Here is a 15,737-nt window from a genome sequence, read left to right on the forward strand (position 1 = left end):
AATAATTGTTACTTAATTTTAATTTTATTTATTAAACTTATTTAATAAACTTATTTTATCTCCCATATTAAAATTAAAATGCTCATTTCCTTTGATCCAGCAATGGCACTGCTAATAATTTAATATAAAAGTCAATCTAGATAAATATATGAAGATGCTTATTACAGTATATTTGTAATAGCAAACATCTTAACTTATTTTAAAGTCTATTAATAGAAACTAATTAAATATAAAATGGTCATTCTACAGAATATTATTCAAATATAAAGAAGTATTGATATGAAAATGGCCAATAAATATTTTGTTGCAAAAGAATAGTGAAATGAGTTTGTAGCATGTGGCCTTGTACTCACATAGTGAGAATATACATGCATTAAAAATTTCTAAAAGGATGCACTCAAAAGTGCTAACACTCTTTGCAGCCAGTTAAGCCGACTGTGCTCTTTTCCCCATGGGGGCCCGGTGCGCAAGGGCTGCAAACAGCAGCCTCCTCGGCAGTGTATGCAGCCTGTTGCCTGTATGGGTTGCCCTAAGGGACCTTGGAGACAGGCCTTTCCAGTGGACATTAATGACTGGCATGCTGTCCCCAATCTAGGCTCCAGACAGGTGTGCGTGGTGCCTTTGGAAAGCCCCAGGGCACGGTGGCCAGGGTCCACATTGGCCAGGTCATAATGTCCATCCGCACCAAGCTGCAGAACAAGGAGCATGTGATTGAGGCCCTCCGCGGGGCCAAGTTCAAATTCCCTGGCCGCCAGAAGATCCACATCTCCAAGAAGTGGGGATTTACTAAGTTGAATGCAGATGAATTTGAAAACATGGTGGCAGAAAAGCGGCTCATACCAGATGGCTGTGGGGTCAAGTACATCCCTAATCGTGGCCCCCTGGACAAATGGCGGGCCCTGCACTCGTGAGAGCCTTGGCGCTGTCCCCTCCCTACCCATGCCCACCAATAAACCCTACTTTCTTGTCAAAAAAAAAAAAAAGTGCTAACACAGTTTACCACGGGGCTTGCAGATGCTGTATATTCACTATTGCCATATTTTTTTCCCATTACCAGCAGTAATTTGGCCTTAAAATAAATGAAAAGAAAGGAACAATAATGGGATAATGAGAAGGAACAACTTAGTTTCTTACATGTGTGTGAACAGAGGGGATGGGAGATAAAAATTCTATGTAATTCTGTTGGAATTAAATACAATTAAATAAAAATAAAATCCTCACATTAACACCTTAAAATAGGAGGTGCATTTACATATAGGAAGATAGAGGCTCCTTACATACTCCATGCCTAACGAAGGACTAGAATTCAGATCTCCTGACCCTTTCCCTGGTGCTGTCTCCATTATCTTAAGCAATAGAGTATCTACAACAAGAAAATCAAATCAACTGAGATGCAAATGTTCTCAGCCATTATTTCTGCCTTCTCTGAATATATGGGATTGATTTTGAGTTCTTAAATAAGCCAGAAATTTTGGAGAGTTGGCTGTGGGACCCTAAAGTTTTGATGTATACTGCTCAGAATATCTCAATTCAATACCATCCCTCTAAAAAGATGCTTTCTAAAGCACTGAGAAATATGGCTCGTCTATGTCCCTAATTTAATACAAGAGAAATTTTGAATTGGAGGCAAATAAACTATGCAGTAGCACCGTAAAGCTTGGTAAGGAAGAGTATGCCAAACAGCTTACCCATTCCACAGATAAGCTGACATATCTCCAATAATTTTCCTCCTAAGCACAGTATAAGTGAAATATTAGCACGTACGATCTGGGGCAGCACCAACTGATTAGTTTGTTGCTATAAATTATAAATGCCTAATCTTATAAAATTTCAAATATCACTCTGGAAAATGAGAAGCCATCACTAAAATGTGAGTGAAATGACTATTATGTGCTTCCTTTAGTTAGAATTGCCTTATATTGAAAAAAATAAATGATTTACTATCCAAGAAAACTTTTTAATTACTTTACCCATCTACTTCTAGGAAATTACAAATAAATTTTGTTACTTTAGGAAAACAGAGATGGATTTGCTGTATGCAACTTTCAGTACATTAGCAATGAATTCCATCCTAGTCTTGTTCAGGATCCTTCCTCCAATGCTTCATTCAAATTACCACTGATTTTTACTAGGTATTGAAATGGATACATAGCAGTTTTACCCATTATATTTGCCAAATTCAATATTACTAATTTAATAAACTGGGAGAGATAAAATGGAAACAAAAATTGGTGAATATTTAAAGATAAAATCTGGCAATATGTCAATGTTTCTGTTTCCTTCTATAATATAATAAATTATAATTCTTCTAATTGAAAAATACTATCAATAATGAAAATCCTGTATTACATATAACCAACATTTTTGTACATACATCAGTTCGTGCACACATTCTGATTCCAGTTTAGTAAATTGATGTGTAAATATATTTTGTAAGACAGATGGTCTTATAAGAAGATTAACTTGAAGTTGAGGTAGACTAGTGAAGTAAAATGTCCATTTCCTGTGCTGGAGAACACTTTCATTGAAATTTGAAGTGTGGATATTAGTCTCAGGATTTAAATTTTATCTTTAGGTGTTTGGACTAAAATCTCTACATATATAGAGGAATTACATGTGTTCTGTAATTTCCCAGTAACATACATGCTTCTGAAATGCAGGATTTAACAAGGAGACTAGTGTGATTTGATGGTTAATCACAAATATTTGACAGAGGAGCTGTTTTATATTTTCCTCCTCTGCTTCAAGAAAAGATCTCATCTGTCACTCCTTAATATTAAATTCAATTGAGTTCTTAAATAGGGAAAAAGCCTGCCCTGTACTACATGCCTTTCAACATTAATGGTGGCATTAGGCTTAATTTTCAGTAGATGAGAATATAAGTTTATATATATAGTCATAAAAAGATATTTTGTCCCCAAATTTGCCTGACATCTGTTGAAAGAAAGTACATTTCTGATCTAGTTTTTCAGAGCTTCCTGGGATTTAATGAACAGAGATATATTAATATGTGTGTACATGTGTGTGAGCGTCTGTGTGTACACAAGTATGGTGTGCTCGTAAAAAGGCCACAGCTAGTATTTCCAAAGTGGATGTATTTAAAAAGAGGGAATAGATGCATTCTAGAGTGGAATAGGAGTTAGGGGACAGATAATGCAGAGAAGTCTTAGAAAATAAAAATGTAGAAAAGAGGCCATGGTTGGAACCAGAAGCACATGATTTTTTACTAAAGAGAAGATACAGAGACACAAAGAGATACAAAAAACAGAGAGACAGAAAGAGAAAAAGCAAGCAGTAAAGATGGCACCATAGAGAATGAAAGAATGAGAGTTTTTCCTCTTTGCCTTCATGGGTAATAAAGGTTATGAAATTGAGGATTTCCACTTAATCAAGAGAGAATAGCCCATAGCAAAGGACATACTTTCATCTATGAGCTGCGAGTAGTCTGTGAGGATTAGAGAGGATGGCTGTAATCGATGCCTGGGGTAGACCCTTGCCATTGAGCCATGCCGATAAGGTGAATAAGTATTTATTTTATTTTGGGACATGTTTGACTTTGATTGCATCTAAAGTATATATATATTTTTAATATATATTTTATGTATATATAAAATGCAGATAATTCTGAATCATGATTTACCTGTGGATTGAGATATAGCCCAACGATGCTTTACCTAAAAGTAGATAAATTCATAAGTTGCTCTAAAAGTTTTGTAAATATGGCGGGCGTATTTCCTAGAAGTTTCAAATGAGCAAAAAGTATCCAGAAATACAATCAATCAGGAGTAATTTCTATGTTCCTATGAATGCTAGACACACTGAAGAAATATTTAAAATTTTGTTTAGAACTATAAATGGTCTTTGCTTTCAGATTTTAAAATGTGTTTCCTTTAAACTTCATTTTCTACAAATTTGTTTCTATTACACATTTGCTACGAATTTCCTGCAAATTTGTTCATTTGTAGGCATTTGTGAATATATGCATGTGTGTGATTGCACATAATTTTTAATGAACTAGTTAAATAATTTAAACCTTTCTAATGTTAATATATTTCGTTATGGGAAAATTTCAGGATTCCTTTTATTCTCAGTAGTAACGATTGTCATGACAGAAGTTCTGATACTATGAAAATTCGCTGGGAACTTTGACAAAATAAATCATCCTAAGGCAATGAAAACATATTTTCTTGCTCCTGTTTCATCGTACTTGGGTATAACAGAAATGGTGAGACTAAAAGATCCAGGTATCTAAACTGCGGAGGGCAGAGAGAGTAGCAACAATCTGCATTTTCAGGCTAAGTTTAGGCAGTTTAGAAGCCAAACCTTGTCAGCATTCCTTTAGAATTGCAATATCACAGCCAGCAAGAGCATGTTGCAGTCTTTCCACAGCTGTGTGTCGTTTTAAGAGATTGCATAGTTAATGCTAAAATTGCCTCTGACTACTCTGCTCGGTAAGGTTTTTGATTCTTGCTTGGCTGAAGTCCCGATTTTGATTTTTGTTGTTTGTTTCTTTTCGTGGCAAAGTAATATTTAGCTCAACAATGTTTTATTTGACATTAAGAGAAAATATATTTGTTTGAGAAATAAGCCTGAATTCGTTTTTGGTCTGCAGTAAAACTTTAACCTTATATATTTGGCTTTTAAACATTTTGTTCTCATGAAAATAATGATTATGTAGGCCTCATTCAAACTTTAATTATAGAAATAGATTTTGAATCAATTAAAATATTTTAATGAATTTGATTTGAAATGTTTAAAACATGAAAACAGTAGTGGTTATAAATCAATAACTGCTTATACTGTATATAAAACAATTTGTAAATTTGTAGAACATTTATAGCACATTTGATTTTAATTTCCAGATAATACTCTGAATAATATTCTATTCCCATAATAATAATACCACTATAATTGGAATAGAAAAACAAAATATATCAAATGATGGCTCTCTATATATAATGCTCAGTAATTAATGCCCTGCCTTTAATTATACCAAAGATTACTTACAGTCATGTACTTCTGTGTAAGTGCAAGGGTACCGCTTTTGTAACCAACAGCTAAGCTGCCTATCCTATGTTCTCCCGAGGACAGCTCAGCCTTAAGGATCTAATTCATGGTCACTTCCCATTCCATTTTTGTTTTTACTTCAAAGCTATGGATCTCATTCACGTTTTGTTTCCTGAGACTACCCTCCTCTCTCTACTCAAAGACCACCCAGACATGACTGCCGCCACTCCTTGATCTCCATACCTTAAACACACACTGCGTATTCATAGGCACTTGGGCACACATGAATGTACACACAGCTTTCACAGACATGCGACCAGGGGAACTGTGTTGCTACATTTTCATGACTCTTGCCCATAGGTCGGGCACACATTTCCTGTGCCTCACAGGTTTGGAGCATATCAGGCAGACTTGGGAGGTCCTTTCAACATCTGGAAACTTGGAATCACGCTAGACACCTTGCTCCCTTCATTTCCACTCCTTAGGTGTCCCCAGGTTGTAAACAGCAGTTGAATCCATCTCCTTCTTTTCATTTTTCCTTTTGCCACTGAGCCTTTGTCCATTAAACCTTCCTCTCTCCCTGCTTTGTGATAATCTGCTCCAGTATCCTTGGCCTGCTCTCATTCCTCAGAGAGAGTAGACCCTTCCCAACTCAGAATTTTGTACAAGGTGTCCTGCCCAGAAGCCCTCTCTACTCCACCCCACTTCGTGTCCCTGTATATTCAAGTCATCATGTTAGTCTGGAAGTCGCTTCCTCTGGGATCATGTTCCTGAAACACAGACAAGAAACCTGGTTGTTTGCCAACACATACCCTACGTTTTTCTTACATAACATTTATTTATACTAATAATTTTTGCTTAAATAATTTTTAATGTTTCAGTCCTTTCCCCTTAACATGTAACCTCCAGAAGATCAGAGCCTTGTTCACAACTGATCTCCAGCACCTAGCTAGTCCTTGGTACATGACTGGCACTCACCGAATTTAGATTTTATAAAGAAATGAATTAATAGGTGCTGTACATACGTGTAGGCAGCCATGTGGAATATAAGTGGTGATCATTTTTGGAGACAATAAACCAAAGTGAAAGTTGCCAGAATCAAGGAAATGGAGCTAAACTGGGAGCCAGAAAGCTAATCGATATGGATGTCAAGACAACGTGGCTGGGTAAACACTGGGTACACAGAGCAGGGATCAACACGAGGAAGCCAAGGGCTGGGGAGGTCTACTGGAAACTCATAAGCAGATTCCAGGAATGATTGGTTGTCCCCAAACACTATTTTTATTCATGGTCTAAAGGTCTGTCTTGGTTGGGGACAAGAGTGCAAAAGTATTTTCTCTAAATATCTCACCGACTTATGTTTCGAACTATAGAGGACCCATTTCTCAGTGATGTTCAGTTGTTTTTTTCTTTCTGCTAACTCCTTTCTGTGTCTCCATTTAGATTGCTTTCTCATTCTTTCTTTCTAAGCTTGAACTAATGATGCAAAGATGGTCAACCCTATGTAGGTATGTGACTAAGATTATAGAGAGGCTAGTTGACAAAACTGGACCACAGAAAGTTACAAAAAGAATCTGCCCAGCATTCAATGCAAAAAAAAATCAGCTTGGGCTTCCCTGGTGGCGCAGTGGTTGAGAGTCCGCCTGCCGATGCAGGGGACACGGGTTCGTGCCCCGGTTCGGGAGAATCCCGCATGCCGCGGAGCCTGCGCATCCGGAGCCTGTGCTCCACAACAGGAGAGGCCACAACAGTGAGAGGCCCGCATACCGCAAAAAAAAAAAAAAAAAAAAAAATCAGCTTGCCCTCCCAGGTATCCAGAGCCACCTCTACTGTGTATCTACTAGCCCTCAGCTTTTTCTTTTTTTCTAAGGATAAGCTTTTACCTTTTCAAATACCTCGCACTGTTCTCCCTCTCCACATATACGATGCTTTCATCTAGTCCATCTGGCAGTCCTGTAGCGGGAACGTGACTACTTGTTACAGCAAAAAGGCTGCTCCTTGGTCTGATCTGCATTTTCCAGGTAACTTTCTAGGCAGCCTATGATCCATCAGTTTGCCCCTCAGTAAACCTCAGCAAAAGAACACCCATAAGCATAGCACAGGGGCGTTCTAAAGTTTGACTAGTATTTTAGAGTGTTGCAGATCCTAAGATAAAAGCAGTAAGGGAGCTGAAAAAATAGCATTATTTATTTAACAGACTCACTCAGGTCTTCCCTAGTCACTACATTCTATCTTATACATGTAACATAAAAATCTCCATGAAAGCAGAACTGAGTCCTCGGTGAGAACATTCAGAAATAAACAAGCTTGAGAGGAAAGCCTTGTAACCCATGCTTTTCACCCTTCTCCTGTGTCACCTAAGATAGTGACCAGATCTGAGTAGGTGCTCGACAATGGGACATGCTAAAATAATCCTTAAAAGTGTATATAATTCAAACAAATGTCCATAACTCTCTCGGGAGGCACTTTGGATGACAATGAAACCAACTGTCTTTTACTTTAGAATTGGTGAGTGTTAATCATTTTACCTTTCCAGCTTTTATTCTCCATGGTCAGTCATTTTATACTATCTCCTCTGTTTGAGCCTCTACCTTACCTTTCCTTTTATTGAAAAATCATTATACAGGCAAAATGTAAAAATATATTTATTTAGCCATTAGTAAATAGCTACTAAGTCTTACCATTAGTCTTAGCTACTAAAATATATAAAAGCAAAGCATATGTATTTATATATGTTTATGTGTATATGCATTGTACATAGATATAGACAACTGTATCTGCATATGTGTGTATCTATATCTATATCTAAATCTATATATAGATAAGGAGATACATATCTCCTACTCTATAATTTATGATTGTTATAGCAAGGAATAGACAGCTCGACTAAAAGTGTTTTAACCAACAATGAAAATGTCTCATTTTACAAAATAGAGAAATAGAGAAATCCAGAGATTGCAAACATTTAAGGATAATTGATTCTGTGGCCCAACAGTGCTATCAAATGCTTAGGTTATTACTATTATCCTCAGTGTCAACTGATTTTTTTCATCAACTAGAAATAACATACTAGCTTCCATCTTTCATAGTCTCAGGAAAAATATTTTAAAAGCTTGAAGAGAAGGTGTTCCTTTCAGTGTTAAGAGTGAGATAAACCTCCTTCAAGAACCCCCGTCATATGTCTCCTCGCATCAAAGTTATATTCTATGGCAGGATTAGCTCAGTGAATTTATGTTCCACCCTGGATCTGTAGAGGAGCCTAGTCTCCTCTCTAGACCATGGCTACCTGCCATAAAAACAAAGTTGGGTTTCAGCTAATAGAAGAAAAGTAGAAACTGGCAGGTAGGCAATAAAGAGGATGTGACATTTGTCTCAAGGGATTATTAAGAGACACCTAAATAAAGGGATCTGTATTAATCAAGATACAGTCAGGAAAACTGAAACCATGGTAGGTATTTCAAGCAGGAAATTGGCCACCAGATGTTCAAAGGCTGAAATATCAAGGAAGAGATGCTAAAATAGTCCATAAATTAATAACTTCAGGAAGCAGCTGCCACACCAGAGCTGGGGGAACAAAAAGGAAGAGGTGGGGTTGCCAGGATATAGCAAGGAAGGGGCCTCGTAACAACTGGTACCAGTTACTCTACAGGTGAAGCCATGTAATTGGTGCTCAGACCACCAGGGGGCACTGTGAGTTGGTGCAGGCACCTATAAAGAGGACACAGAATGGCTGGTGCTCGGTGTGTCAAAAGAAGCTGGAGGCTGAAGTTGTGGTTGTCTTTTGTTGCCTTGAGAAGCTGACGTGAAGTATAAGCAGAAAAGTCATCCCTTCTGCCTTCGTCCTGCCTTCCGTTCTCCCTCTTGTGTTTCCCGCCAAGAGAAAGTCAGCTGGCAGGGGAGTCGGAGAAATGTTTGCAAGCTTGACAGCACAGAATACAGGATGGTGGACTTGGGGCTCAGAGAGATAGTAGGTGATGCAATAGCACAGTATCTTGAAATTTTGAAAATTTTGAAATAGCAGCGCATATATACTTTTAATTATATAAGTAAAGTTCTTGCATTTTAGTACATGATGGTGCCTCTACCTGGAATGCTTTTTTCTAGCTAACACTATATTCTTTACATCTCAGCATAAGAGCAAAAGATGTTTTAAGTGCTTTCCTGACCTTCCTTAACACCTACTGAGAGAATTATTTAGGGAAAGTGGCTTAGTCATCTTGAGCATCTGTTGTCTCATCTTGAGCATCTGTTGTCCCATCTATAAAATGGGATAATGATGTATCTACCTCAGAGGTTTGTTTTGAAGATGGAATAAGCTTAAACGATAATCTCTTTGATTTAGTCACATGTAAAATGCTTAATTGATCATTGTTAAATATTAGTATTAGTTCTATGACTCCCCCAATTCTAATTTACCAAAAAATAAATAGAAAATTTGTCCTAGTCAATAACTTTTCAAGTCAGTCACCTCATACAAAGTTATCATTATGGAGACAGTTATCATTCTACTTTAAATTACTCACTTGCGTATTTATGACTGTCACTACCTAGTGTTCCTTGAGGATATGACAAATTTTTTTAGCACAGTGCCTCGCACATAGTAGAAACTACAATCAATGAAAATTTGAAAAAGTTTGAAAATTCAAATAAATGATGGTGAATATATGATGTATATATGTATGACTACACACACGTATCTTATTTACATTTATAAAAAAGGAGAGGAAGGGCACCTTCATGTAGGTCACTTTGCTATTTTCTATGGAAGCTGTAGTCTTCATATTGTATAAATGAAATATACATATAAAGATAAGTCTACAAAGTATAAACACTAAGGCTCCAGAAGTTCTTGATCAGGAGCTATTATGATTAGCTACTGTGATCAATGATATCAAATGGGAAAAATTCATATAAATAACAAAAAGAGACTGGGGAGATTATTACAAGTGGGCTCTTTGGCATGGAGGGCATTATGCTGAGCAAAATAAGTCAGACAGAGAAAGACAAATACTGTATGATACCACTTACGTGGAATCTAAAAAAATACAACAAACTAGTGAATATAACAAAAAAAGAAACAGACTCACAGATATAGAGAACAAACTAGTGGTTACCAGCGTGGGGAGATGAGGTATAGAGCTTGGGGAGTGGGAGGTACAAACTATTGGGTGTAAGATAAGTTACAAGGATGTATTGTACAAGACAGGGAACATAGCCAATATTTTGTAATAACTGTAAATGTAAAGTAACCTTTAAAAATTTTATAAAAATAAAATTTTAAAAAATTAAAAAACAAAAGTAGTATCTATGAGACAGCAAATATGGGGGTTAAGTTTTTCCAAATTGGTTAGGGTAAGTTTAAAAGGGTTGTGCTTTATCCTGTAGGTAATCAAGAGTGACATAAGTAAATAGTATTTGAGGATAAATAATCTGTTCCATGTGCAGGCCAGACAAAACAATGAAGACTTTGAAGGCAAAGAGAACTTAAGGAAAAAAATCTCAAAGTGCTAAGAGGCTGAATTAAATTCATTGTAAAGTCATTGCCATGGAATTGCCAAGGACAGGGCCATTGACTGGATGACCCAAGCAGTGGGTGAGGACAACTCAGTGAGAAAATCTGACAATCAGGACTTCCTTGGCGGTCCAGTGGTTAAGACTCCATGCTCTCAATGCAGGGGGCACAGGTTCTATCCCAGATTGGGAAACTAAGATCCTGCATGCCGCACAGTGTGGGAAAAAAAAAAAATCTGACAATCCACCCTTAGCAGAGAGAAGGAAGTCAGCACTAGTTATTCATAAGTTTAGGATTTCCGGGGTTTTTTTTTTCCTTCTAGGATAGCTTAATTTGTCCCTAAATTTAGTTCTGTCTCTCCCAACCTCATTTTGTTAATCTCTACAGTCTTGCCCCAGAAAAGCCTTCAGAAATGTATATATTAATTTCTCTTCATAAGCATGCAAAACTTTAGCAGAGTTTTTAAAGACAGTGTTACATTTGAAATGAGAAAAACTGAATATATCAAGGCCTTTCTGTTGCTTTGCAAGCTGGTGGTTCAATGAATTCCTTCTTTTTTCCCTCATTTAAAGCTTCTGTTTCCTTATTTATTTTCATTTTGGATGATCTGTACATTGGTGTAAGTGAGGTGTTAAAGTCTCCCACTATTATTGTGTTAGTGTCGATTTCCTCTTTTATAGCTGTTAGCAGTTGCCTTATGTATTGAGGTGCTCCTATGTTGGGTGCATATATATTTGTAACTGTTATATCTTATTCTTGGATTGATCCTTTGATCATTATGTAGTGTCCTTCCTTGTCTCTTGTAACATTCTTTATTTTAAAGTCTATTTTATTTGATATGAGTATAGCTACTCCAGTTTTCTTTTGATTTCCATTTGCATGGAATATCTTTTTCCATCTCCTCACTTTCAGTCTGTGTGTGTCCCTAGGTCTGAAGAGGGTCTCCTGTAGACAGCATATAGATGGGTCTTGTTTTTGTATCCATTCAGCAAGCCTGTGTCTTTTGGTTGGAGCATTTAATCCATTCAAGATTAAGGTAATTATTGATATGTATGTTCCTATGACCATTTTCTTAATTGTTTTGTGTTTGTTTTTGTAGGTTCTTTTCTTCTCTTGTGTTTCCCAGTTAGAGAATTTCCTTTAGCATTTGTTGTAGAGCTGGTTTGGTGGTGCTGAATTCTCTTAGCTTTTGTTTGTCTGTAAAGCTTTTGATTTCTCCATCGAATCTGAATGAGATCCTTGCCAGGTAGAGTAATCTTGGTTGTAGGTTTCATCACTTTAAGTATATCATACCACTCCCTTCTGGCTTGTAGAGTTTCTGCTGAGAAGTCAGCTGTTAACCTTACAGGAGTTCCCTTGTATGTTATTTTTCGTTTTTCCCTTGCTGCTTTCAATAATTTTTCTTTGTCTTTAACTTTTGCCAATTTGATTACTATGTGTCTCGGCGTGTTTCTCCTTGGGTTTATCCTGTATGGGACTCACTGCACTTCCTGGACTTGGGTGGCTATTTCCTTTCCCATGTTAGGGAAGTTTTCGACTATAATCTTTTCAAATATTTTCTCTGGACCTTTCTCTCTCTCTTCTCCTTCTGGGACCCCTATAATGCGAATGTTGTTGCATTTAATGTTGTTCCAGAGGTCGCTTAGGCTGTCTTCATTTCTTTTCATTCTTTTTTCTTTATTCTGTTCTGCAGCAGTGATTTCCACCATTCTGTCTTCCAGGTCACTTATCCGGTCTTCTACCTCAGTTATTCTGCTATTGATTCCTTCTAGTGTAGTTTTCATTTCAGTTATTGTATTGTTCATCTCTGTTTGTTTGTTCTTTATTTCTTCTAGGTTTTTGTTAAACATTTCTTGCATCTTCTCGATCTTTGCCTCCATTCTTTTTCCGAGGTCCTGGATCATCTTCACTATCATTATTCTGAATTCTTTTTCTGGAAGGTTACCTATCTCTACTTCATTTAGTTGTTTTTCTGGGGTTTTATCTTGTTCCTTCATCTGGTACATACCCCTCTGCCTTTTCATCTTGTCTATCTTTCTGTGAATGTGTTTTTTGTTCCACAAGCTGCAGGATTGTAGTTCTTCTTGCTTCTGCTCCCATGAATTACTTTCAATGGTGCTCTTTTCATATATTTTAGTGCTTCTCTGTGTTTACATTTTGAGGAACCAACAGAAAAACCTGATAGAATAAATGGCAACTTGAAAAGTTTTATCTTAATAAATTCTGTTATTATTCTACAGTAGATAAAATAATACTCTAAGATAATGAGAAAATAACATCTTCATCTAAAATTAGAACCTAAAGACACACTATTGACCTTATGTTAAGATATTTTATAGCATAAAACTCTCAGAGAATGGGCATTAAGAATAACTCCACAAACCTAGCAATTTTAAGTACTTTTCAGGGGAGCTCCCTTGTGATCCAGGGGTTAGGACTCCTCGTTTTCACTGCCGAGAGCCAGGGTTCAATTCATGGTCAGGGAACTAAAAAAAAAAAAAAAAAAAAAAAAAAACCCAGGAAACCACTTTGCAGAACAAAACAGACTATTTATTAAATAAATAAGAGAATTAGGGAAATATTAATAAGACTGGTATTCCAATTTCAAAAAATGATATTTAAATATAATAATACAGCCATTAATTAAAAATATTTTCATGCTCACATCTGGAAGATGGAACATAAACCATTTAGGTTACCTGTTTAAGGCCCTATTAAAGGAAATGACAAATACTTGCATTGGATTACTAAATACATAGCTTCTACTAGATTGGCTGTATGTTTTGTTTGTTTTTGTGGGTTTTTTGAGGTTTTTTTTTCTTTTTGGTGGATAACTACTTTTCTCCTAGCCTCAGTAAACCCACTGGAAAAGGGTTGACATTCAAACTTGGGGCCTCACATTCAAACTTTCACATATTCTTCTCAGTGGCTTTGTCTATGGCCTATAGTGGGTCTAGTTAGTCAGCAACTTTAGCACTATGAGTCAAAGAAATGCCTTTATCATAGTTTAAATTTTTCCCTGGGGCACTTAGCTGAGTGGCCTTTAGTATTTCAAACTCTTAAAAGTTACCTGGCTGCCCTCTGTGAAGTTAACACAGAAACTGCTTTACTTCAAAGCAGGTAAAATTATGACTGTTTCTGTGGCAAAACTATTGGCACTGTGTTGAGTTAGGACAAGGACTGTTTCCATGTTGCTGGGTAATAATCAAACAATGGTATGATTAGGAGCTTATAAGATGGCAGATCATCATACCATTATTAATAAAGAACATTATTAATTTCTAAAAGCCTTTATGTCATGATGGTTTTATCCTATTTCTTTCTTTTGTTGAATTTTTAAAAATGTACTTCTGAAGAGTATACAAAAGAAAGAAGTTAGCCCTAAAAAAGAAAGGCTTCTTCACAAACTCAAATTATATATTTCTTTGAGCACTACACTTTAGAGAGAAAATAATAGAATTTTCAGCATCAACACTTTTTTACACTTTGCTGACTGATCAAACTATAGAAAAAGCAAAAAGCAATTAAATAAGTTTGTATTCACTGGACATATCCACCTTTTTGTATAGAGGAAAAGCAAATATAAAACTGTGAGTATGCAGTTTTCATTATTATCATTATTTTTATTTAATCTTATTTATATAGAAAACCAGTAAATAAAACTATACTGTATACTTTCTTTTTGATGCTAGCTCAAAATACTGATTTTTTTTTTGGACATAAGTATTTATCTGATGAGTATCTTTTGGGATTATTCCCATAGAGTTGCAAAAATAATATTTGGGAGGTAAGGAAAGTACTGAACATAATAAACTCATGTTAGATATAGTTTGTCATCAATTTTGTATATTGAAAAATCAACCTTGTATTATTTCATTTATCTTCCATTAGTTAAAAGTTAATTTATTATAATACAAAATTTTCCCCAACACTACAACAATCCCTCGTTCCTAATTTTTTCACCAAGTAGTTTGATTTTAATCACCCATTGCTTCAAAAACTATAGCCAGGTCTTGTTTAAATCTATTAACTGAGACAATTTAAGGAAAATTTTGCCTGTTTCTTACTCCATTTGACATTAGTCCTGTGTGACTTCATGATGCAAAGGAAAATGACCCTGTAATGATATGATTCATTCTTCAACTCGAAGTATTGATATCTCTGATTCATTGAGTATCTGATTAATTTATTTTTCCAACTTTTTTTTTTAACGTTTAAAGCAAGTGCATGTACAACAGTGCCAGTTTTTCAGTCCAAAATAAACACAGCTACAGGACAACAATTTTTTGTATGAATCTTACAGTTTGCTTAGCACATGCTTTACATTAATAAAGTTCCATGCTCAGGAAACTAGAAATTTGCGTCTGGTGTAAGACTAGGTGTTTCGTCAAAAACGTAATACCCATACAGCTGAACTTAGGCCTTATGCCATGAACAAGCAGGAGGTGTTTCTGTAACTGTCCTACTGGTTTTCACACACTATTTATTAGAAATGACAACTGCCATTCCCATATAGTACCAAGTGTGAATATTTATTATATTTATGTGGCCTAAAGGTCATTCTGTTTTTTTTTTTTTTGAAGATGTTGGGGGTAGGAGTTTATTAATTAATTTATTTATTTTTGCTGTGTTGGGTCTTCGTTTCTGTGCGAGGGCTTTATCTAACTGTGGCAAGCGGAGGCCACTCTTCATCGTGGTGCGCGGGCCTCTCACTATCGCGGCCTCTCTTTTTGCGGAGCACAGGCTCCAGACGCGCAGGCTCGGTAGTTGTGGCTCATGGGCCTAGTTGCTCCGCAGCATGTAGGATCCTCCCAGACCAGGGCTCGAACCTGTGTCCCCTGCATTAGCAGGCAGATTCTCAACCACTGCGCCACCAGGGAAGCGCCCAGTCATTCTGTTTTTTATAGAGCAGTATATATCCTTCCATTGAAATAGCGTCCTTCTTTTGAAAGCAAATGTTACTTTTATTTTAACATCTTTATTGGAGTATAATTGCTTTAGAATGGATGTGTTAGTTTCTGCTTTATAACAAAGTGAATCAGCTATACATATACATATATCCCCATATCTCTTCCCTCTTGCATCTCCCTCCCTCCCACCTTCCCTATTCCACCCCTCTAGGTGGTTACAAAGCACCAAGCTGATCTCTCTGTGCTATGTGGCTTCTTCCCACTAGCTATCGGTTTTACATTTGGTAGTGCAGATGGTACTATTTTAT

General features: G+C 36.5%; 1 protein-coding gene and 1 non-coding gene across 4 annotated transcripts in view; both read left to right on the forward strand.

Annotated features, from left to right (window-relative positions):
- GPC5 (glypican 5) overlaps window positions 1–15,737 on the forward strand; it is a 1,392,911-nt gene that overhangs the window by 1,178,636 nt on the left and 198,538 nt on the right. The gene's annotated exons all lie outside the window — the stretch shown is intronic.
- Window positions 417–551, forward strand: LOC115853481 (small nucleolar RNA SNORA70). The gene has a single exon (XR_004039604.2). It is a non-coding gene; the product is annotated as a small nucleolar RNA SNORA70 (small nucleolar RNA).

This window comes from Globicephala melas, chromosome 18 (assembly GCF_963455315.2).
Source record: "Globicephala melas chromosome 18, mGloMel1.2, whole genome shotgun sequence".
In the NCBI taxonomy this organism is placed as follows: domain Eukaryota; kingdom Metazoa; phylum Chordata; class Mammalia; order Artiodactyla; family Delphinidae; genus Globicephala; species Globicephala melas.